Source organism: Oncorhynchus masou, chromosome 5 (genome assembly GCF_036934945.1).
Source record: "Oncorhynchus masou masou isolate Uvic2021 chromosome 5, UVic_Omas_1.1, whole genome shotgun sequence".
Classification (NCBI taxonomy): domain Eukaryota; kingdom Metazoa; phylum Chordata; class Actinopteri; order Salmoniformes; family Salmonidae; genus Oncorhynchus; species Oncorhynchus masou.
Window position 1 is genome coordinate 60415141 of NC_088216.1, and position 23194 is coordinate 60438334.

A 23194-nucleotide genomic window follows, 5' to 3' on the forward strand; every position below is an offset into this window, starting at 1 on the left:
GGGGTGGTCAGGTCAACTCCCTGTTTGTTCCTCTCCAGGAAGGATGAGACCATCCGTGCCTCCTCCAATTCCCTTCTGGCTTGACGGTGCCGTCGCTGCTGTGCCAGGCCCTTAGCAATAAATTCCCTTTCCTGTAGAGCTCTACGGGCCTGCACATCCAATTGGTGACATTGTTCATCAGCCTGTCGTTCCTCCTCAATCTGACGCTCAATTTCCTCCAAAGCTAATAGTTTCATCCTCTCTTGTAGGACAGCGGTCTGTGAATCGCTGAGGGCTAGTGAATGGCGGCTGCCATGGCCACTTCCAAAGGGGTATCCACTGGTCGAACTCCCACTCCGTCTAGAGTGCTTCGACGATTTCCCATTAGTTAAGGAGTGAGCGGAGCCTGCCTCAGGAAGCTGGTCGACCTGTGCGGTGGGAGTTAGGTTCTTCATGTAGACCACTTTCCTGCTCCAAAGCAGTTTCCGGTCCTTGGCTCAGAGGGGATGGTTGATGGCTGAAACGTATAGTTGATCCATCAACACTGAGATCTGGTGGGCTTGCCCTTTGATGTCGGAAACTCAACCACATAATCCTTAAGAAAACCAGGTGCTTGCCTGGTTCTTCTGGTAATGTTGGTGGTTGAGGATGAATTTTTTGTTTGCTTTAGGCTTAGCTCCTGGATATTTCCTTTGTTCCAAGACCTTTCCTCAGCTGCTCTCTCCTCCTCTCTTCTTCCTTCCAGTGGAGACAATTCTTCCCTCTCTCCATTTCCTTTTCACCCGTCTTTGGTTCAGTCATCTTCCGGTTCGAAGGACCATTGAAAGATAAGTGGAATCTGTGTGGGTAGCTGGACAGGTAGGATGACTGACAGTGAAGGGGAACAGGTGGTCACGTGTCAGGTGACAGAGGAATGGATGAGATTGAGGCAGGAATTCCTTTAACCATAAAGTGGTATATTTACTGAGTAGTCTGTGCTGCATCACAAAGGAAACAAATAACATGTATCCAATCAAATTCATAATCAAAGATCAAATCATATCATTCATTATTAACATAATTTAGGGAATTCAACAGTCCAGTTCATTAAGAAGTCAAGAGTAATCATCCGCGAGTCATTTAGGCTCGTAACTATTAATCATAAATCATGAAAGAATACAAACAGTGAATGGTTATACAATCTATAATCCCCATTATCAAAGTCAGTCAGTTAGCAAACAATGACGTTTCTCATTTCACTCTTTCAATTGTCTTCATGTGTACATATAATTAATTTCAATACATATGAACCATATCGATTGCATAATTGGCCTATGAGGATCCGTAGGGCCGTGATCATTGACAATTCACATTACACAATATGTTTGAAGCGTGCGCTCCAAGCTGCGCTCCGCGGTAATAACTATTAACAGTAACTGAATGGCCCACTCTCCCGATCGCCACAGATAATTCAGATGAAAGGTAAGAGTCGGTCGACTTACATGGATTCATGGACGCACAGAACTTCTGGATCAGACGGAGTTAAGGAAGAGAAAGCAGCTAGATCAGGCGATGGCAATTTCCTCCTTTTATGGAGTTGAGATCTGTCGGACATTTCCACCTGACCTAATTAAAGCGCCCCTGGCCCAGCTGAGTAAATGGCAATGAATTATTCCACCAACTCCATGGGCCTTTTCTACAGGTAGATTGAAACATTTTCAAGTACATAACTGTAGAGAACATACACAAATGCTATGGTAATAAAAATACAAGTTGACACACTCCCAGGAATGTCATACATGATGGATCATTAGCTTCCCTACATACAGCACTAACCTTCACACATCTAGATGGCCGTTCGGGGTGGGTGTGGAGCCATAGACAGCAGCAGTGGTCTGACTGAATTAACCAGTTTCTACTGGAGGACTTGAATATGGTCTCTTTGCTGTTGGCTCCCAGAGGTCATCTGAGTCAGTCTCTAGCACTACAGAAGATTTTTTAAATTCTGTTAGATATCAAGTTTACTATGACTTATATTACTGAACATTTATTTTAGAAGGGTGTGAACCCTGCATCATTACATCAAATAAACAACACATATCTATAAACATATATATTATATAGTTTGTGGAACACATTGACTCTACTGAAATTTGTTAACTAATAGTAAATAGGGCACAGACCTACAATGTGTATATATTATGAGGATTATGTGTTATGTACTATAGCCTGTTACCATGTATGTGATTGAATATTATCTGCTGTTGGCTTGTGTGGATGTACAGTGCCTTGCGAAAGTATTCGGCCCCCTTGAACTTTGCGACCTTTTGCCACATTTCAGGCTTCAAACATAAAGATATAAAACTGTATTTTTTTGTGAAGAATCAACAACAAGTGGGACACAATCATGAAGTGGAACGACATTTATTGGATATTTCAAACTTTTTAAACAAATCAAAAACTTAAAAATTATTCAGCCCCCTTAAGTTAATACTTTGTAGCCCCACCTTTTGCTGCGATTACAGCTGTAAGTCGCTTGGAGTATGTCTCTATCAGTTTTGCACATCAAGAGACTGACATTTTTTTCCATTCCTCCTTGCAAAACAGCTCGAGCTCAGTGAGGTTGGATGGAGAGCATTTGTGAACAGCAGTTTTCAGTTCTTTCCACAGATTCTCGATTGGATTCAGGTCTGGACTTTGACTTGGCCATTCTAACACCTGGGTATGTTTATTTTTGAACCATTCCATTGTAGATTTTGCTTTATGTTTTGGATCATTGTCTTGTTGGAAGACAAATCTCCGTCCCAGTCTCAGGTCTTTTGCAGACTCCATCAGGTTTTCTTCCAGAATGGTCCTGTATTTGGCTCCATTCATCTTCCCATCAATTTTAACCATCTTCCCTGTCCCTGCTGAAGAAAAGCAGGCCCAAACCATGATGCTGCTGACAGTGGAGATGGTGTGTTCAGGGTGATGAGCTGTGTTGCTTTTACGCCAAACATAGCATTTTGCATTGTTGCCAAAAAGTTCAATTTTGGTTTCATCTGACCAGAGCACCTTCTTCCACATGTTTGGTGTGTCTCCCAGGTGGCTTGTGGCAAACTTTAAACAACACTTTTTATGGATATCTTTAAGAAATGGCTTTCTTCTTGCCACTCTTCCATAAAGGTCAGATTTGCGCAATATACGACTGATTGTTGTCCTATGGACAGAGTCTCCCACCTCAGCTGTAGATCTCTGCAGTTCATCCAGAGTGATCATGGGCCTCTTGGCTGCATCTCTGATCAGTCTTCTCCTTGTATGAGCTGAAAGTTTAGAGGGACTGCCAGGTCTTGGTAGATTTGCAGTGGTCTGATACTCCTTCCATTTCAATATTATCGCTTGCACAGTGCTCCTTGGGATGTTTAAAGCTTGGGAAATCTTTTTGTATCCAAATCCGGCTTTAAACTTCTTCACAACAGTATCTCGGACCTGCCTAGTGTGTTCCTTGTTCTTCATGATGCTCTCTGCGTTTTTAACGGACCTCTGAGACTATCACAGTGCAGGTGCATTTATACGGAGACTTGATTACACACAGGTGGATTGTATTTATCATCATTAGTCATTTAAGTCAACATTGGATCATTCAGAGATCCTCACTGAACCTCTGGAGAGAGTTTGCTGCACTGAAAGTAAAGGGGCTGAATAATTTTGCACGCCCAATTTTTCAGTTTTTGATTTGTTAAAAAGTTTGAAATATCCAATAAATGTCGTTCCACTTCATGATTGTGTCCCACTTGTTGTACAGTTTTATATCTTCATGTTTGAAGCCTGAAATGTGGCAAAAGGTCGCAAAGTTCAAGGGGGCCGAATACTTTCGCAAGGCACTCTATGTAGGTGTTATGCAACATAGCTGACTTGAAACATTGTTAACAGTTTCAGGGCCATGGGCCTTTCTCATGATGGAAAAATACAGAGTAGCATGAAGACAGGAACTGTTCAATGAGTTGGGGGGGGGGCACATTCAGAGCGGGGTTTTGCGAGAACAAGCGGTCTTTTGTTAGATAACAGGGGCCAGATGCGAGATAACGGTATCGAGCATGAGCGCATGGATGTTCTTCACAGCAACAGTTACATCTATCAACAGAAGCGCCAAGAGGCGGGGACCCGCCTGAGCACCTGCAATAGGCTGAGCAAGTTTAAACCACGCCCAGCCTCTACTGTGATAGACATAGTTCCAACCCGCCTGTTGGCCTATCACAGTATAAAGAATACTGTTTACATACATCCTGTCAGTTCTCTGTTTTGCCCTGCGAGGTGGGACAGAGAGCCCGTATATACGAAAATTGCATTTACCACTTATTGCTTAGCTAATAAAAATACATAGCATACAATCGGTGACTCATTGTCATATTTATCCTGATACCAGATTCGAATTGACGCAAATCTAACAACATACAGACCGACAAAATTAGCAGAATACCCAAGCTATTATTCCTCCAGCTGGCAGTATGCATTTGGCCAGCTAGCATTCTCCTTTCATCTGCCAAACCCAGATTCGTCCGTCGGACTGCCAGATGGTGAAGTGAAACCCAGATTCATCACTCGAAATAACCCGTTTCCACTGCTCCAGAGTCCCAATGACGGCGAGTTTTACACCACTCCAGATGATTGGCATGGCGCATGGTGATTTTAGGCTTGTGTGGTGCTGCTTGGCCACAGAAACCCATTTCATGAGGCCCCCGACGAGCAGTTATTGTGCTGATGTTGCTTCCAGAGGCAGTTTGAAACTCAGTAGTGAGTGTTGCAACCGAGGACATGCGATCCCGTTCTGTGAGCGTGTGTGGGCCTACCACTTTGCGGCTTAGCTGTTGTTCCTAGATGTTTCAACCTCTCAATAACCGCACTTACAGTTGACCGTGGCAGCTCTAGCTGGGTAGAATTTTGACAAACTGACTTGTTGGAAAGGTGGCATCCAATGACGGTGTCACGTTGAGAGTCTCTTTAGTAAGGCCATTTTACTGCCAATGTTTGTCTATGGAGATTGCATTGCCGTGTGCTCGATTTTATACACATTGTCAGCAACGGGTGTGGCTGAAATAGCCGAATCCACTAATTGGAAGGGGTGTCCACATACTTTGTATATATTGTGTAGGTGTTACAGACTCAACGCTACACAAACACACACACACACACACACACTTAGCTACTATGGCCAAAGACCTGGAACTTTTACCAAACCATGAATAAAAATACAACCTAGCCCAAACACATGGAATTAACATTCTTACGTAGGTACATTTTTCTTAACCCCTTTCCAATATACAAACACACCACACACGTACGTATTAGGAACACCTTCCTAATATTGACCTGCACCCCCTTTTGCTCTCAGAACAGACGCAATTTGTCAGGGCATGAACTCTACAAGGTGCTGGCCCATGTTTTTTATTTATTTTTTATTTCACCTTCATTTAACCAGGTAGGCCAGTTGAGAACAAGATCTCATTTACAACTGCGACCTGGCCAAGATAAAGCAAAGCAGTGCGACCCAAACACAGAGTTACACATGGAATAAACAAACACACAGTCAATTACACAATAGAAAAGTCTATATACAGTGTGGACAAATGTAGCAAGATTAGGAAGGTAAGGCAATAAATAAGCCATAGAGGCCAAATAATTACAATTTAGCAATTAAACACTGGAGTGATGAATGTGCAAGTAGAGATACTGGGGTGCCAAGGACCAAAATATAAATAACTATATGGGAAAGAGATAGTTGGGTGGGCTATTTAAAGATGGGCTATGTACAGGTGCAATGATTGGTAAGCTGCTCTGACAGCTGATGCTTAAAATTAGTGAGGGAGATATAAGACTCCAGCTTCAGTGATTTTGCAATTCGTTCTGGTCATTGGCAGTAGAGAACTGGAAGGAAAGGCGGCCAAAAGAGGAGTTGGCTTTGGTGATGACCAGTGAAATATACCTGTTGGAGCGCGTGCTACGGGTGAGTGCTGCTATGGTGACCAGTGAGCTGAGATAAGGCGGGGCTTTACCTAGCAAAGACTTAGATGATCTGGAGCCAGTGGGTTTGGCGACGGATATGAAGCGAGGGTCAGCCAACGTGATGTCTCCAATCTTTTCCACAATTGTGTCAAGTTGCTGGATGTCCTTTGGGTGGTGGACAATTCTGAATACACACTGGAAACCAAGCAGCATTGCAGTTCTTGACACACTCAAACCGGTGTGCCTGGCACCTACTACCATTTCCCTTTTGCCCATTCACCCACTGAATGGCAAACAAACACAATCCATGTCTCAAGGCTTACCAATTCGGTAACACTTTACTTGACGCCCAGTGTCCAAACCAGTCATAACCATGTCATAATATGGCCATAACACTGTCATGACCCCTGTATGTACACCTGTTGTGACATATATTGCTATATTTTATGGCTGGTTATGACACCTACATAAGAGTGTCAAAACCCACATTTATTCAAATTTATTTTTTCTCTGCCAAGAAATTTCCTTTCATTTGAAAGTTTGTTGTTGTTGTTGTAATGAATTCTTTGCAGTGATGTTTTTTCCATCATATTTAAAATACCTTGCAGAAAACACATGTTATGACATTGTCATGAAGCATTATGACCATCCTGTGGCACTTTGCTTGAATTAAGAAAATGCACTTTATGACACTGTCAAGTAGCATTATGACCATAGCAATCATATGAGCCAGGCATATCATGTACATACTCTAATATCAGTCAAAAGGAGGGTGTCATGATGGTCTTCAACCATAACCGTCGGTACATAGGTCTAATTTATTGGGCTAGGTGGTGGGACAAATATAGGTGGTCAATTCTCATCTTATTTTTATAAAAGTATCTAACTTGAAAGGGCATATATGTTACAGCCCATTGGCTAATAATAATCGTGCCAATCCAGATTTAAATTGCATTTCAGTATCATGATGACTAAGGCCATGACTTTTACCCAAATGACTCAGTCAGGAAAAACATGTGGGCTCTTTGTCAATTGTCTTCTCTTGATAGGTAGCCTAGCAGTTAAGAGCATTGGGTCAGTAACCGAAAGGTTGCTGGTTTGAATCCCGAGCCGGCAAGGTGTAAAAATCTGCTGTTCTGCCCTTGAGCAATGCAGTTAACCCCCAAAATCAACTGCTCTCTGGGCGACGATGACATCGACCTTGATTAAGCCAGCCCCCGCATCTCTCTGATTCAGAAAGGTTGGGTTAAATGCAGAAGACACATTTCGGTTGAATGCATTCAGTTGTGCAACTGACTAGGTATCCCCTTTCCCTTGATTATCCTTTCTCTTGATCTACACTGATTGTAAAAAACTTGCTGACAGGTGAAAACAAAATGGCTCGACATTAGGCAGGCTTTCACCTGTAAACTCAACTCCATATAAATTACATCTCGATAGAGTTGAATTGCGGTGTGTGTCGGCGGAGTGTACTTGAGTTGGTATTAGTGATGGGGTAAAATATTGATACAGTTACACATTGCAATATTATTTTGGACTCCAAGTTGGACTGTTATGGTGACATATTACTTCCATATGACCGTTTAGTCACGACGGTAGGCTTCTCCAAGCTCTGATACTGCTGATGATCATTAGTAGCCTACCAAACTTGCTAACTGCCTAGAACTCAGCACTCTATTTCCCCTCTAATCACTCTGACATCAATGCAAATGTTTTGGAAAGTCTAATCAAACACTTCATGACAGTCCATGTGCTCATGTTGCATATAATTTCTATAGGCTATGCAATTATATGAAAAAACTGTTTTCATGGCCTCTTAAAAAGAGGAGGATCCCATCAGCTTTTTATAGGCTAGGCCTACTCAATTTATTTATCAACTTTCCTAATATTAAGCACATTGCTTTGCTTTAAAACAGGAGTATAGCCTACATGGCTGGCATGAAAATTAACCACGGGAAATGTGTCCATGCCCCTGTTCTGAGACAGGTGCATGATAGCGGTCCATTCTAAATCAAAACTAATTTCTCACATATATGATTTAATATATCTAAAGACAACATTAAATTGAGAATAGTCTGATGGGTGACAATATTAGCCTATCACTTTTGAATTGATGTCTTATAGAGTTATTATGATGGCGTCGGAGCAGAAGACAGACATTTTATGTGCACCCAACCGATTGTGTTTTTTTGTTTGTTTATCTGTGTGTTTCTAACAATTTTTAAAACTCTTTTTTGTACATAATGTTGCCGCTACCATCTCTTATGACCGAAAATAACTTCTAGACAACAGGACTGTGACTACTCACCACGGACTAGCAGAATATTTTTTCTTCTTTCACGACTCTGACAAGCCCAAGGCGGAGGATATACGGCTCCCTCAGGAACAGGCCCCAACCCCAGTGATCTGTGTGAAGAGGAGGCGGAGAAAGAGAGGCCGGAGGGCGGGCTGCCTTCTGAGAAGTCGGAGGAGATCGAATAAACCCCCACTACCCCCCAAATTCTGCTAGCAAACATACAATCTTTGGACAATAAAATGGACACGTTATTGGGAATATTATTATTATTATTATTATTATATACAAGTGGCTGGTTATACGATGTACCATCAGGATAGAACAGCGGCGTCTGGTAAGACAAGGGGCAGAGGTCTATGTATTTTTGTAAACAACAGCTGGTGCACGATGTCTAAGGAAGTCTCAAGCTATTGCTCGCCTGAGGTAGAGTTTAATATAATAAGCTGCAGACCACATTACCTACAGAGAGAGTTTTGATCTATATTCTGTATAGCTGTTTACATAAACCACAGTCAGAGGCTGGCACTAAGCTAGCATTGAATGAGCTGTATTCCTCCATAAGCAAACAAGATACGCTCAACCAGAGGCGGCTCTCCTAGTAGCCGGGGACTTTAACTTAAATCAGTTTTACCAAATTTCTATCAGCATGTTAAATGTGCCACCAGAGGGAATAGAACTCTGACCCACCTAACTCCATACATAGAGATGCATACAAAGCTCTCCCTCGCCCTTCATTTGGCAAATTTGACCAGAATTCCATCCTCCTGATTCCTGCTTACAATCAAAAATTAAAGCAGGAAACACCAGTCACTAGATCAATAAACAAGTGGTCAGATTAAGCAGATGCTAAGCTACAGGACTGTTTTGCTAGCACAGACTGGAATATGTTTCGGGATTCCTCCAAATGCATTGAGGAGTACACCATATCTGTCATTGGCTTCATCAGTAAGTGCATCGATGACATCCCCACAGTGACCGTATGTACATACCCCAACCAGAAGCCATGGAATACAGGCAGCATCCGCACTGAGCTAAAGGCTAGAGCTGCCGCTTTCAAGGAGCGGGACTTAACCCGGACGCTTATAAGAAATCCCGCTATGCCCTCTGACGAACCATCAAACAGGCAAAGCGTCAATACAGGACTACGATCGAGTCGTACTACACTGGCTCTGACGCTCGTCGGATGTGGCAGGGCCTGCAAACCATTACAGACTACAAAGAGAAGCACAGCCGAGAGCTGCCCAGTGACACAAGTCTACCGGACGAGCTAAACTACTTCTATGCTCGCTTCGAGGCAAATAACACTGAAACATGCCTGAGAGCATCAGCTGTTTTGGAAGACTGTGTGATCACACTCTCCGCAGCCGATGTGAGTAAGACCTTTATACAGGTCAACATTCATAAGGCCGCAGGGCCAGATGGATTACCAAGACGTGTACTGCAAGCATACGCTGACCAACTAGCAAGTGTCTTCACTGACATTTTCAACCATTCCCTGTCCGAGTCTGTAATACCAACATGTTTTAAGCAGACCACCATAGTTCCTGTGCCCAAGAACACTAAGGTAACCTGCCTAAATGACTACTGAACCGTAGCACTCATGTCTGTAGCCATGAAGAGATTTGAAAGGCTGGTCATGGCTCACATCAACACCATCATCCAAGAAACCCTAGACCCACTGAAATTTGCATACCGCACAAACAGATCCACAGATGATGCGGTCTCTATTGCACTCCATACTGCCCTTTCCCACCTAGACAAAAGGAACACCGACGTGAGAATGCTATTCATTGACTACAGTTAACACCATAGTGCCCTCAAAGCTCATCAATAAGCTAGGACCCTGGGACTGAACACCTCCCTCTGCAACTGGGTCCTGGACTTTTTGATGGGCCACCCCCAGGTGGTAAGGGTATTAACTACACAGCCACGCTGATCCTCAACACAGGGGCCCTGATCACCGACAACAACGAGACAGCCTATAGGCAGGAGGTCAGAGACCTGGCTGTGTGGTGCCAGGACAACAACCTCTCCATCAACTTGATCGAGACAAAAGAGATGATTGTGGGCTACATGAAAAAGAGGACAGAGCACACCCCATTCTCATTGATGGGGCTGCAGTGGAGCAGTTTGAGAGCTTCAAGTTCCTTGGTGTCCACATCACCAACAAACATGGTCCAAACACACTATGACAGTCGTGGAGCGGGCACAACAAAACCTATTCCCCCTCAGGAGACTGAAAGTATTTGCCATGGGTCCATCCAAGACCTCTATATCAGGTGGTGTCAAAGGAAGGCCCTAAAAATAGTCAAAAACTCCAGCCACCCTCGTCATAGACTGTTCTCTCTGCTACCACACGGCAAGAGGTACCGCAGCGCCAAGTCTAGATCTGTTAAGGAAATGTTTATCAATAATGACTAATTATGTATACATTTCAATCAGGATTGACTAATCAGAATACTATTATGTTACTGTATATGTATGAATTTTCTTTCTAATCCTAGTACTGAATATAATGTGTGTAAATATAATCAAGAATTAGAACAATGACTGTCTGTTCCTTGGTAGAAATGAATGAACTATATCGCCAGACTGGCTAGAATGCTTATCTACACAGGGTGACCTTGGCTCTCGACGATGTGGGAAGGCTTGAGAACTATACAGCCTTTGTACCAGTGTCGAGAAGAGATGGAACAGTTTAGAAAACGCTGACGGCATTTTCAGTTTATAACCTGTGATAAAATGTATAATGAGCAGTACTCACGAGAATAAACACAGCTGGTTGATTTCAAAGACTGGTCTCTGTCCATTTTATACAAATAAGGGTCTTACAAACTCTTATGAATTGACAGAGTGATTAATTTTAATTGGGTATTAAAACCGATGAATTTAATTCCTGCAACAAGATCCAAGAGGCTTCTAAACAGCTTCTACCCCAAGCCACAAGACTCCTGAACATCTAGTCAAATGGCTACCCAGACTATTCGTATTCCCCCCCCTCCACACCACTGACACTCTCTGTTGTCATCTATGCATAGTCACTTTAATGAACTATACCTACATGTACATACTACCTCAACTAACTGGTACCCCCTGCACATTGACTCTGTACCGGAACCCCCCTGTGTATATTGTTATTTTATTTTTTACTGCTGCTCTTTAATTGCTTGTTACTTTTATCTCTTATTCGTATCTGTATTTTTTGAAACTGCACTTTTGGTTAGGGGCTTGTAAGTAAGCATTTCACTATAAGGTCAGTTGTATTTGGCGCATGTGACTAATAAAATTTGTTTTGATGACTGAATGTCAGGGCTTGGAACAGCACATGCCTTTTTTTGGTGACTTTTCTCAAACATGCACTACCGTTCAAAAGTTTGGGGTCACTTAGAAATGTCCTTTTTGAAAGTAAAGCAATTTTTTTGTCCATTAAATTAACATCAAATTGATCAGAAATACAGTGCAGACATTATTAATGTTGTAAATGACTATTGTAGCTGGAAACTGCACATTATTTATGGAATATCTACATAGGCATACAGAGGCCCATTATCAGCAACCATCACTCTAATTCCAAAAGCTAATCCAAGTTTATCAATTTAAAAGACTAATTGATCATTAGAAAACCCTTTTGCAATTATGGTAGCACAACTTAAAACTGTTTTCCTGATTAAAGAAGCAATAAAACTGGCCTTCTTTAGACAGGTTGAGTATCTGGAGCATCAGCATTTGTAGGTTCGATTACAGGCTCAAAATGGCCCGAAACAAAGAACTTTCTTCTGGAAGTCAGTCTAACTCATCAGTCTCTTCTTGTTCTGAGAAGTTAAGGCTATTCCATGCGAGAAATTGCCAAGGAACTGAAGATCTCGTACAACGCTGTGTACTACTCCCTTCACAGACCAGTGCAACTGGCTCTAACCAGAATAGAAAGAGTAGTGGGAGGCCCCAGTGCACAATTGAGCAAGAGGACAAGTACATTAGCGTATCTAGTTTGAGAAACAGACACCTCACAAGTCCTCAACTGGTAGCTTGATTAAATAGTACCCAGCATCCCGGAGTTGCCTCTTCACTGTTGACGTTGAGACTGGTGTTTTGCGGGTACTATTTAATGAAGCTGCCAGTTGAAGACTTGCTCATCCCTTTCATGCGACTTTTTTCAAATCATCATTAGATTTGCATCATGCTGCCTTAGAATGAATTAAAAATCAAAACATATAGCCCAACGTTTATATCACAACTAAAGTTGCATAAATAACTCTAAATTAAGCATATAGGTGGACCTGTGTCTTTCAATTGTATTCTTCATACTATAAAATAATAAAAATAATGCCACAGAATTCTAAGCAAATCTTGCCTGCTAAATTAACTAGTGTAGCCCACAGCCATATGGCATAGCCATATCAGGGTCTAACATAAGGACAACTCGGTGTAAGCTATTCTCTTCTTCTGAAATAGACTCAATTTTCTTCAAATCATGTTTCTTTAGACCTGTCTAAAATAAATAATGGATTTATTGTGATGGTGCAGGCTATATTAAATGGATTTATTAGACTTTTTATAATGAATATGTTCCAAAGGTCTGCAACTGTCATGACTTCCGCCGAAGTCGGTCCCTCTCCTTGTTCGAGCGGTGTTCGGCAGTCGACGTCACCAACCTTCTAGCCATCATCGATCCATTTTTCATTTTCCATTGGTTTTGTCTTGTCTTCCTTCACACCTGGTTCCAATCCCATCAATTACATGTTGTGTATTTAACCCTCTGTTTCCCCTCATGTTTTGTTGGAGATTGTTTTATTGTATGTTTGTGCAAGTCATATGTCGGTGTGCGACGGGTTTTGTACCCACTTATGTTATTTTTTATATATTTTGGTTTTTGGAGTTGTATGAGTACTTATTAAAAGACTCAGTTTTTCCTTTTCCTGCGCCTGACTTCCCTGCCACCGACACGCACCCATTACAGAATCTCCGACCAATACTTTGGAGTCAGCAGGAGAGGGTACTCCGGCCATTGAGGTGGAGGAGAGCGTCCAGGAGCATGCAGTTTCACTTTACCAACTTGGCGCCGCCATGGACCGCGTTGTCCAGACAATGGGCCGCTGGGAGAGACAGGAGTTCTTCCACCGCATCCATCAGCACTACTGGGGTCTCCCCTGAGCGCCCCTTTCCCGCCTGAACCCAGCGGGATCCGTCTCTCTTTGCAACAGGAGTACGACGGGAGGGCTGCCAACTGTCAGGGGTTCCTCCTTCAATTAAACCTGGCCACGGTCCACCCAGCTCCATCGGACCGTGAGAGGGTGTTAGCCCTCGCCCTCATCTCACCGGGAGAGCCCTGGAGTGGGCCAACGCAGTGTGGAGAGAGGGAGATGCGGCGTTGGACCAGTTTGAGGAGTTCATCCGTTGTTTCCGGGCAGTCTTCGACCACCCGCCTGAGGGTAGAGTGGCGGGTGAGCGCCTCTATCATCTGAGGCAGGAGATGAGAAGCGCCCAGGAGTTTAGGACCCTGGCTGCCGGCGCGGGATGGAACAACAGGGCCTTGATCGACCATTATTGTTGCAGTCTGCGCGATGACGTCCGTCGGGAGCTGGCCTGCAGAGACACCACCGTCACATTTGATCAGCTGGTGGACCTGTCCATTCGGCTGGACAACCTGCTGGCTACTCGCGGACGTTCAGATCGGGGTCTGGTGGTTCCATCCTCCCGCACCCCCTCTCCATGGAGCTGAGAGGGGCGGTGCACAGGGTGACTGGAAGGCATCCCCGCTCGGGCACCATCTGTAGCCGCAGAGGTCACACTTCCGGTCGGTGCCAGGTTGGTTCCTCTGGGAATTGAGGTAGCAGGCAGGGCGCTCTGGCGTCAGCCCAGGTGAGCCGGAACCATTCTCACCCAGAGCCCTCTGTTGTACATATGTTTGTGTCTGTTATGTTCCCTGAATTTTTCTCCGCATTCCCAGCATAAGGCGCTCGTCGAGTCAGGCGCGGCTGGGAATTTTATTGATAGTGCTTTAGCATAAAGTTTAGGATGTGGATGTGCCCTTCCCAGTTCACGCCTTAGATAGACGAACATTAGGGTCAGGGTTAATTAGGGGAGGTCACTGCGCCGTTGGGCATGATGACGCAGGGGGTCATACGGAGAGAATTAGTGTCATGTCTTGTTATGTCTGTTCCTGTCCTTTCTCTTCATTCTCTCTCTCTGCTGGTCTTTTAGGTTACCTTCTCTGTCTCTCATCCTTCAGCTGTTCTACATTTCCCCTAACTAGCTCATTCTCTCTTTCCCCACCTGTTCTCTCTTCCCCCTCTGATTAGGTCTCTATTTCTTTCTCTGTTCCTGCTACTTTCAGTGTCTGATTCTTGTTTGTGTTTTTTGATGCCAGAAGCAAGCTGTCGTCTCGTTTGCTTCCACCTTGTCCTGTCCTGTCGGAGTCTGCCTGGCAGGAGCATCCTGCACTATACTAACGTTCTTTTGTTCCGCTGACAACGTGGAAGAGGATTTATGCCATTCCTGTATTTTCATTAAAGAACTCTGTTTTCTGTTAAAACCGCTTTTGGGTCTTCACTCAAGTTCATAACAGAAGAATCAGACCAAGAATGGACCCAGCGGCTCCGGACCCTTTTCACTCCGCCGTCGAGATCCAGGGAGCGATGCTAGGCAGACACGAGGAGGAATTGTCTGCTGCTCAACATGCCGTTGAGACCCTGGCCGTCCAAGTCTCCGACCTCACAAGACAGGTTCACCAACTCCTCCTCGATCCACCGCCCACTTCCAGGGTTTCCGAGTCTCCGGAGCCCAGGATCAACAACCCGCCGTGTTACTCTGGGGGAGCCCACTGAGTGCCGCTCATTCCTCACTCAGTGTGATGTGGTGTTCTCTCTCCAGCCCAACACTTACTCCAGGAGCGCAGCCCGCATCGCCTACGTCATTTCTCTCCTTACCGGACGGGCACGTGAGTGGGGCACGGCAGTCTGGGAGGCGAGGGCTGAGTGTATTAACCAGTATCAGGACTTTAAGGAGGAGATGATACGGGTTTTTGACCGTTCTGTTTTTGGCGAGGAGGCTTCCAGGGCCCTGTCTTCCCTATGTCAGGGGAATAGATCCATAACGGATTATTCTATTGAGTTTCGCACTCTCGCCGCCTCTAGTGACTGGAACGAGCCGGCTTTGCTCGCTCGTTTTCTGGAGGGTCTCCACGTCGAGGTTAAGGATGAGATCCTCTCCCGGGAGGTTCCTTCCAGTCTGGACTCCTTAATAGCTCTCGCTATTCGCATAGAGCGACGGTTTGATCTTCGTCGCCGAGCTCGTGGAAAGGAGCTCACGTTCTCCGTTGCTCCCCTCTCCACATCACTGCCACCTGCCGCATCACTGCCACCCTCCTCCGCCGGCTCGGATGCTGAGCCTATGCAGCTGGGGGTATTCGCATCTCGGCCAAGGAGAGGGAACGGAGAATCACCTGTCGCCTCTGTCTCTACTGCGGCTCCGCTGGTCATTTTGTCACCTCATGTCCAGTAAAAGCCAGAGCTCATCAGTAAGAGGAGGGCTACTGGTGAGCGCAACTACTCAGGCCTCTCCTTCTGGATCACGCACTACCTTTCCGGTCCATCTCCGCTGGCCCAGTTCATCTGCTTCCTGCAGTGCCTTGATAGACTCTGGGGCGGAGGGCTGTTTTATGGACGAGACCTGGGCTCGGGAACATGACATTCCTCTCAGACAGTTAGGGGAGCCCAGGGCCTTGTTCGCTTTAGATGGTAGTTCTCTCCCCAAGATTCAGCGTGAGACGCTGCCTTTAACCCTCACTGTCTCTGGTAATCATAGCGAAACCATTTCTTTTTTAATTTTTCGTTCACCTTTTACACCTGTTGTTTTGGGTCATCCCTGGCTAGTGCGCCATAACCCTTCTATTAATTGGTCTAGTAATACTATCCTATCCTGGAATGTTTCTTGTCATGTAACCTGTTTAATGTCTGCTATCCCTCCTGTTTCCTCTGTCTCTTCTTCACAGGAGGAGCCTGGCGATTTGACAGGGGTGCCGGAGGAGTATCACGATCTGCGCACGGTGTTCAGTCGTTCCAAGGCCACTTCTCTCCCTCCACACCGGTCGTATGACTGTAGTATTGATCTCCTTCCGGGAACTACTCCCCCGGGGTAGATTATACTCTCTGTCGGCTCCCGAACGTAAGGCTCTCGAGGATTATTTGTCGGTTTCGCTCGACGCCGGTACCATAGTCTCCTCCTCCTCCCCCGCCGGAGCTGGGGTTTTTTTGTTCAGAAGAAGGACGGGTCCCTGCGCCCATGCGTGGATTATCGAGGGCTGAATGACATAACAGTTAAGAATCGTTATCCGCTTCCTCTTATGTCTTCAGCCTTCGAGATCCTGCAGGGAGCCAGGTTTTTCACCAAATTGGACCTTCGTAACGCCTACCATCTCGTGCGCATCAGGGAAGGGGACGAGTGGAAGACGGCGTTTAACACTCCGTTAGGGCACTTTGAATACCGGGTTCTTCCTTTCGGCCTCGTTAACGCTCCAGCTGTCTTTCAGGCACTAGTTAACGACGTCCTGAGAGACATGCTGAACATTTTTGTTTTCGTTTACATGGACGATATCCTGATTTTTTCACCGTCTCTCTCGATTCATGTTCAGCACGTGCGACGCGTCCTCCAGCGCCTTTTGGAGAACTGTCTTTATGTGAAGGCTGAGAAGTGCACTTTTCATGCCGCCTCTGTCCCTTTTCTCGGTTCCGTTATTTCCGCTGAGGGCATTAAGATGGATCCCGCTAAGGTCCAGGCTGTCATTGATTGGCCCGTTCCTAAGTCACGCGTCGAGCTGCAGCGCTTTCTGGGCTTCGCTAATTTCTACCGTCGTTTCATCCGTAATTTCGGTCAGGTGGCAGCTCCTCTCACAGCCCTTACTTCTGTTAAGACGTGCTTTAAGTGGTCCGTTTCCGCCCAGGGAGCTTTTGATCTTCTTAAGAATCGTTTTACATCCGCACCTATTCTTGTTACACCTGACATCTCTAGACAGTTTGTTGTTGAGGTTGACGCGTCAGAGGTGGGCGTGGGAGCCATTCTTTCTCAGCGCTCTCTCTCTGACGGCAAGGTCCATCCTTGCGCGTTTTCTCTCATCGCTTATCGCCGTCAGAACGTAACTATGATGTTGGTAATCGCGAACTGCTCGCCATCCGCTTAGCCCTAGGCGAATGGCGACAGTGGTTGGAGGGGCGACCGTTCCTTTTGTCGTTTGGACTGACCATAGGAACCTTGAGTACATCCGTTCAGCCAAACGACTTAATGCGCGTCAGGCTCGTTGGGCTCTGTTTTTCGCTCGTTTCGAGTTTGTTATTTCTTATCGTCCGGGCTCAAAAAACACCAAACCTGATGCTTTATCTCGTCTCTTCAGTTCTTCTGAGGTCTCCACCGACCCCGATGGGATTCTCCCTGAGGGGCGTGTTGTCGGGTTGACTGTCTGGGGAATTGAGAGGCAGGTAAAGCAAGCACTCGCTCACACTCCGTCGCCGCGAGCTTGTCCTAGGAACCTTCTGTTCGTTCCCGTTCCTACTCGTCCGGCCGTTCTTCAGTGGGCCCACTCTGCCAAGTTAGCCGGCCACCCCGGCGTTCGGGGGTACGCTCGCTTCCATTCGCCAGCGTTTCTGGTGGCCCACTCGGGAACGTGACGCGCGTCGATTTGTCGCCGCTTGTTCGGTCTGCGCGCAGACTAAATCTGGGAACTCTCCTCCTGCCGGCCGTCTCAGACCGCTTCCCATTCCCTCTCGACCGTGGTCTCACATCGCTTTAGATTTTATCACCGGACTGCCTTCATCAGCGGGGAAGACAGTTATTCTTACGGTTGTCGATAGATTCTCTAAGGCGGCTCATTTCATTCCTCTCGATAAGCTCCCTTCTGCTAAGGAGACGGCTCAGATCATTATCGAGAATGTTTTCCGAATTCATGGCCTTCCGTCTGACGTCGTTTCCGACAGAGGCCCGCAGTTCACGTCTCAATTTTGGAGGGAGTTTTGCCGTTTGATTGGGGCTTCCGTCAGTCTCTCGTCCGGCTTTCATCCCCAGTCTAACGGTCAAGCCGAACGGGCCAATCAGACTGTTGGTCGCATTTTACGCAGTCTTTCTTTTCGTAACCCTGCGTCTTGGTCAGAACAGCTCCCCTGGGCAGAGTACGCCCACAACTCGCTTCCCTCGTCTGCTACCGGTCTATCCCCTTTTCAGTGTAGCCTCGGGTACCAGCCTCCGCTGTTCTCATCTCAGCTCGCCGAGTCCTGCGTCCCCTCCGCTCAGGCTTTTGTCCAGCGTTGCGAGCGCACCTGGAAGGGGGTCAGGTCGGCACTTTGCCGTAATAGGGCGCAGACTGTGAGGGCCGCTAATAAGCGTAGGACCAAGAGTCCTAGATATTGTTGCGGTCAGAGAGTATGGCTCTCCACTCAGAACCTTCCCCTTAAGACAGCTTCTCGCAAGTTGGCCCCGCGGTTCATTGGTCCGTTCCGTATTTCCCAGGTCATTAATCCTGTCGCAGTGCGACTTCTTCTCCGCGCTATCTTCGTCGCGTTCACCCGGTCTTCCATGTCTCCTGTGTTAAGCCCGTTCTTCGCGCCCCGCTCGTCCCTCCCCCCATCCTTGTCGAGGGCGCACCCATCTACAGGGTTCGTAAGATTTTGGACATGCGCCCTCGGGGCCGTGGTCATCAGTACCTAGTGGATTGGGAGGGGTACGGTCCTGAGGAGAGGAGTTGGGTTCCCTCTCGGGACGTGCTGGACCGTTCGCTGATCGATGATTTCCTCCGTTGCCGCCAGGTTTCCTCCTCGAGTGCGCCAGGAGGCGCTCGGTGAGTGGGGGGGTACTGTCATGTCTTGTTATGTCTGTTCCTGTCCTTTCTCTTCATTCTCTCTCTCTGCTGGTCTTTTTAGGTTACCTTCTCTGTCTCTCATCCTTCAGCTGTTCTACATTTCCCCTAACTAGCTCATTCTCTCTTTCCCCACCTGTTCTCTCTTCCCCTCTGATTAGGTCTCTATTTCTTTCTCTGTTCCTGCTACTTTCAGTGTCTGATTCTTGTTTGTGTTTTTTGATGCCAGAAGCAAGCTGTCGTCTCGTTTGCTTCCACCTTGTCCTGTCCTGTCGGAGTCTGCCTGGCAGGAGCATCCTGCACTATACTAACGTTCTTTTGTTCCGCTGACAACGTGGAAGAGGATTTATGCCATTCCTGTATTTTCATTAAAGAACTCTGTTTTCTGTTAAAACCGCTTTTGGGTCTTCACTCAGTTCATAACAATTAGTCTCTTCCTTATTGACTCTCCTGCGTTTCCCGTGGTGCTGGGCCTACCCTGGTTAGCTTGTCATAGCCCCACTGTTTCTTGGCCACAGAGGGCTCTCATGGGGTGGTCACGACAGTGCTCAGGTAGGTATTTAGGGGTTTCCGTAGGTGTTACTACGTTGGAAAGTCCAGACCAGGTCTCCACCGTGTGCATTCCCCCTGAATATGCCGATTTGGCTCTCGCCTGCTCCAAAAAGAAGGTGCCTCAAATACCACCTCATTGACGAGGTGATTGTGCGATAGATCTCCTGGTAGACGCTGCACTACCCAGGAGTCACGTGTATCCGCTCTCACAGGCGGTGACGGAGGCTATGGAAACATATGTCTCCGAATCCCTGCGTCAGGGGTACATTCGGTCTTCCACTTCACCCGCCTCCTCAAGTTTCTTTTTTTGTGAAGAAGAAGGAGGGAGTTCTACGCCTGTGTATTGACTATTGGGATCTGAATCAGATCACTGTGAGGTATAGCTACCCACTACCACTCACAGCCACAGCGATAGAGTCAATGCACGGGGAGCGCTTCTTCACCAAACTAGATCTCAGGAGCGCTTACAACCTGGTGTGTATCCGAGAGGGAGACGACTTTCAGTACCACCTCTGGGCACTATGAGTACCTCATCATTTTATATTTTTATTGTACCTTTATTTAACTAGGCAAGTCAGTTAAGAACAAATTCTTATTTTCAATGACTGCCTAGGAACAGTGGGTTAACTGCCTGTTCAAGGGCAGAACGACAGATTTGTACCTTGTCAGCTCAGTGATTTGAACTTGCAACCTTTCGGTTACTAGTCCAACACTCTAACCACTAGGCTACCCTGCCGCCCCGTCATGCCGTACGGGTTGATGAATGCGCCATCAGTCTTCCAAGCCTTTGTATACAATATGTTCAGGGACCTGCACGGGCAGGGTGTAGTGGTGTATATTGATGACATTTTGATATACTCTACTACATTCGCTGAGCATGTGTCCCTGGTGCGCAGAGTGCTTGGTCGCCTGTTGGAGCATGACCTGTACGTCAAGGCTGAGAAATGCCTGTTCTTCCAACAGTCCGTCTCCTTCCTAGGGTATCGCATTTCCACTTCAGGGGTGGAAGTGGAGAGTGATCGCATTGCAGCCTTGCGTAATTGGCTGACTCCCACCACAATACAGGAGGTGCAGCGGTTCTTAGGGTTTGCCAACTACTACAGGAGGTTTATCCAGGGTTTTGGTCAGGTGGCGGCTCCCATTACCTCACTGCTGAAGGTTGGCCCGGTACACTTGCAGTGGTCAGCTGAGGCGGACAGGGCTTTTAGTCACCTGAGGGCTCTGTTTACCTCGGCTCCCGTGTTGGCCCATCCGGATCCCTCTTTGGCGTTCATAGTGGAGGTGGAGGTGGACGCGTCTGAGGCTGGGATAGGAGCGGTGCTCTCTCAGAGCTCGGGTACTCCACCTAAGCTCCGCCCCTGTGCCTTCTTTTCGAAGAAACTCAGCTCGGCGGAGCGAATCTATATTGTGGGGGACCGGGAGCTGTTGGCTGTCGTCAAAGTCTTGAAGGGGTGGAGACATTGGCTTGAGGGGGCTAAACACCCTTTTCTCATCTGGACTGACCACCGCAATCTGGAGTACACCCGAGCGGCGAGGAGACTGAACCCTCGCCAGGCATGGTGGGCCATGTTTTTCACCCGTTTTGTGTTTACCCTTTCCTACCGACCAGGTTCTCAGAACGTTAAGGCAGACGCAATGTCCTGGCTGTATGACACAGAGGAGCGGCCCATGGATCCCACTCCCATACTCCCGGTCTCTAGCCTGGTGGCACCGGTAGTGTGGGAGCTGGACGCGGACATTGAGCAGGCGTTGCGTACAGAGCCCGCTCCCCTCCAGTGTCCGGCTGGGCATCTGTACGTTCTGTCTGCTGTCCGAGACCGGCTGATCTATTGGGCCCATACATCACCTTCCTCTGGTCATCCTGGTATCGGTCGGACGCTGTCTTAGTGGGAAGTACTGGTGGCCCACTTTAGCTAAGGACGTGAGGGTTTATGTTTCCCCCTGCTCGGTGTGCGCCCAGTGCAAGGCTCCTAGACACCTGCCCAGAGGTTAGTTACAACCCTTACCTGTTCCACAACGGCCATGGTCACACCTATTGGTGAATTTCCTGACTGATCCTCCCCTTTTTTCTCCCCAATTTCGTGGTATCCAATTGTTTTTAGAAGCTACTATCTTGTCTCATCGCTACAACTCCCGTACGGGCTCGGGAGAGACGAAGGTTGAAAGTAATGCGTCCTCCGATACACAACCCAACCAAGCCGCACTGCTTCTTAACATAGCACACATCCAACCCGGAAGCCAGCCGCACCAATGTGTCGGAGGAAACACCGTGCACCTGGCAAACTTGGTTAGCGCGCACTGCGCCCGGCCCGCCACAGGAGTCGCTGGTGCGCGATGAGACAAGGATATCCCTACCGGCCAAGCCCTCCCTAACCCGGACGACGCTAGGCCAATTGTGCGTCACCCCACGGACCTCCCGGTCGCGGCCGATTACAACAGAGCCTGGGCGCAAACCCAGAGTCTCTGATGGCACAGCTGGTGCTGCAGTACAGCGCCCTTAACCACTGCGCAACCCGGGAGGCCCGTGGATCGTTTTTCTAAGTCCTGTCATCTCCTCCCGTTGCCCGGTCTCCCTACGGCCCTACAGACTGCGGAGGCTCTATTTACACACGTCTTCTGGCACTACGGGGTGCCTGAGGATATAGTGTCTGATCGGGGTCCTTAGTTCACGTTGAGGGTCTGGAGGGCGTTCATGGAACGTCTGGGGGGTCTCGGTCAACCTTCCCTCAGGTTTTCACCTCAAGAGTAACTGCCAGGTGGAGAGTTAATCAGGATGTGGGTAGGTTTCTGAGGTCTTATTGTCAGGACCGGCCAGAGGAGTGGGCAGCGTTCGTGCCCTGGGCAGAGATGGCCCAGAACTCGCTCTTCCACTCCTCCACTAACCTTTCTCCCTTCCAGTGTGTATTGGGGTATCAGCCAGTTCTGGCACCTTGGCATCAGAGTCAGACCGAGGCTCCTGCGGTGGACGACTTGTTCCGGCACACGGAGGAAACATGGGAGGCCGCCCATGTCCACCTACAGCACGCCCGTACTGCACCAGAAAGTGGGCGCAGACCGTCACCACAGTGAGGTGGGCCCGGGTCTGGCTCTCGACCCAAAACTTGCCCCTCCGCCTGCCCTGTCGGAAGCTGGGTCCGCGGTTTGTGGGGCCATTTGAAGTCCTGAGGAGAGTGAACTAGGTATGTTACTAGGTATGCTTTCCCCCGATTACCGCATTAACCCCCTGTTCCATGTGTCTCTCCTCCGGCCAGTGGTGGCTGGCCCACTCCAGGAGTCTGAGGTATGGGAGTATCCTCCACCCCCTCTGGACATCGAGGGGCCCCCGGCGTACTCCGTTCGTTCCATACTGGATTCGAGACGTCGGGCGAGGGGCCTTCAGTACCTCGTGGACTGAGAGGGGTATGGTCCGGAGGAGAGATGCTGAGTTCCAGTGGAGGACGTGTTGGATCCGTCTATGCTGCGAGATTTACACCGTCTCCATCCGTATCGCTCTGCGCCTTGCCCTCCGGGTCGTCGCCGAGGTCGGTCCATCCGACTTCCATAGTCGGTCCCTCTCCTTGTTCGGG